This window comes from Callithrix jacchus, chromosome 13 (assembly GCF_049354715.1).
Source record: "Callithrix jacchus isolate 240 chromosome 13, calJac240_pri, whole genome shotgun sequence".
NCBI classification, from domain to species: Eukaryota; Metazoa; Chordata; class Mammalia; order Primates; family Cebidae; genus Callithrix; species Callithrix jacchus.
The window spans coordinates 7,938,688-7,941,439 of record NC_133514.1 but is presented as its reverse complement, the minus strand read 5'-3'; the positions used below and the strand labels follow the sequence as shown (position 1 = coordinate 7,941,439).

The 2,752-nt window shown below is 35.1% G+C and overlaps 1 pseudogene; it reads left to right on the top strand.

The window, feature by feature from the left end:
• Nucleotides 1-1,335: 1,335 nt before the first annotated feature.
• Nucleotides 1,336-2,215, top strand: LOC100403237 (putative ribosome biogenesis protein RLP24 pseudogene; annotated as a pseudogene).
• Nucleotides 2,216-2,752: the final 537 nt, after the last annotated feature.

The following is a 2,752-nucleotide window of genomic DNA, read 5'->3' as shown; positions in this document are numbered from 1 at the left end:
CTTTTTCCAGAAGGGACTAAATGAAGGTACTATCAACCACAAATATATGTAGAGCAAACCCTGCATCCCGGGGCCTTTTCCAAGGGCTTTCTACGTATGAACTCCTCTAATCTTTGGATCAATGTTTTGTGGTGGGCCCTATTATTTTCACCTATTCTTCGGAGGGAAAAATTAAGTCCAAGAAAGTGAGTTAAGTTTCCCAGCATCTTACATTCACTAAACGGCAGAATTGATATTCAGCCACTAGCTCAGTTTTATGTTAATAGCAAAGCAGATTTCAAGAAGAATAATAAAGGTGTTAGGAAGGTGAGGCTGTTATTGCTGAGGAGCAAAAGAGCAGAGCTGAAGGTTTAAGCACTGAGGGCAAGAAATTCCCATCAGCAGAAAATGGAATAAGTCTACTTTAACAAAATGTTTACAAAATGCACATTTAATAATACAAGCTGCATTGATTTTGTTTTATTCATTGATATGGAAGAAAGCCTTTCACGCGATGCTTACTGCTCTAGAAGGGCAGAAATGTTAAAAGATAACATAAACACCAAGTCATCCTTTCAATGTGATAAAATTTGCTCTCTGCAAGGGAATATATTCAAATCCATGGCAGATCTCCAACCATTAGAATACGGATATATTAAATTATTCATTCATTTTGGCAAAGTATGAAGGACACAGGTTTTAGAAGATAATCATCTGACTGAATACAATTTGATTATTTTCAAATAAACAAAATTTTGTTTAATTCAAAATACGGAATCTATTCCCATAGTAGCCATAGAGCAATTTCATTTTGAATGATCCTGTCTCATTTCATTTACAAAAAAAAAAAAAAAAAAAAAAAATGCATCCTTCACATTCCCAGAATTCTTTGTTAGTGTAAGTAACTTAGTGAAATTTAGTAAACATATTCCTAAATCGTAAATACAGATGGCGTACGTTATAATACGCGGCTTCAAAGTGGAAAGCATTTTTTTCTTCTCTCTCATTTTGTTTTAATTAGTCCATTCAGAATATCAGGCAGCCAAAGAGCAAGTAGGGTTGCTGTTTGTTTCAAGCTGGGTCCAAGGTGCTTAAGGCCCATGGGTGAATGAGTTCTATCCTGCCCTGAGGAAACTGGCATTCCAACCAGATAAAGAGACCTGAAATTTTGTGAAGCGAACCCAAGACACCTGAAAATTATGAAGCATAGCTATTTGTTTCAAGGAAATCTGTTCAATTCCCATTTCATAGTTGTCAAATAACATAAAGTGTGTGTTTTAGAACCGTCTTTAAGAGTAATAAGTTGACTTCCTCTCAAGCTTGGCATTTGGTCAGTGGGGACCCATGGAGTTTGACATGCATATGGAAAAGTGTTATTTCTATTTGCAACCATCGACCCTGGCCACAGCATGATGTTCGTCTGCAGCGATTGCCAGGGTTCAGATTTTGTAACTCTAATGGTCATAAAAACTTTAAAAAGAAGTGCAGTCCTCTCAAAGTTAGGTGGAGCAAAACATTCTGGAAGGCAGCTGGCAAAGAGCTTACAGTGGATAATTCATTTGAATTTGAAAAACATAGAAAAGAGCCTATGAAATACTAGCAAGAGCTATGGCATAAAAGTATTGATGAAAGGAAGAAAGTTGAGGAGATCAAACAAACACCAAGCTAAATTTATAATGAACAGGTTGAAGAAAACTAAAGAGCTATAGAAAGTTCAGGATAGCAAAGAGGTAAGGAAAACATCCATCTTATCTGAACACCTCTTGGAGGCAAAGGGAAGCGGCTGGAAGAGAAAATGGTACAGCAGTTACAAGAGAATGTAGACATGGAGGATGCTTCTTAAAAATCGCCATTTCTTTTATGTACATCTGAAAATGCCCTTTGGAGACTTGGAACTGCTAAATTGTTAGTTTATTTTTATATTAGGTCACTTAAATAAAAAGTGATTAAAATATATCTTTCATACATTGCAATCGATAAAACATCAGATACTGTGGATATTACATTGCATCTCAGTGTGAAATCTTCACTGCTAGATGTACTTGTGCGAATCATGAAAATTCTACTTATAACTATAGAAGTGAATTGTGGACATCAAATGGTCAGGCCATTTGGATAGTGGCACTAGGCAGCATTTGTATAGTAACGAATGGCAAAAGTTCATGACTAGTGATGTATAAAATAAAATATTCTTTGCAGTAGAATATTCCCTTTATTAATGTTCCAGAAGGTGGGATAGAACAAGGATCTAACAATTTCTATGACAGTGTCAAATATTATTTTGATTTTGGCATTTTCTGTTTTGGTTTATTTGCATCTTAGAAAAGCATAATGGCATTGTTTGATGAAGCCTAATTATTCTGGACTGTTTTGACCTGGTTTAGCTATTCTGATAGGTAGTTGTGGATGTTGGGGATGAGAACCAAATAATCTTTTCCTGGAATGACACCACACTCTAAAATTTCCATTTTGGAGACTATTCAGTTCTAACTTGTGATTACTGGTAGAACAAACTTTATTTTTTAGCCGAGCAATTATCTAGAAGCAGGGGAATCCCAGTGCCTTTTAAAAATTATTATGGGGTTTTCTTTCAAAAAGCTCCTGTTTTTGGAAAGTAGAATTTATGGGTACAACATCTGTTCATTATTTGCACATAAAATAAAGCCATTTAAAAAGTTTAATAAAATTAATAAGTTGAGGTGTTTGTCATATTTACTGACTCCCTTAAATAAATTATATCAAAATTCAAGAATCACTTCTGACTTGTTCTGAG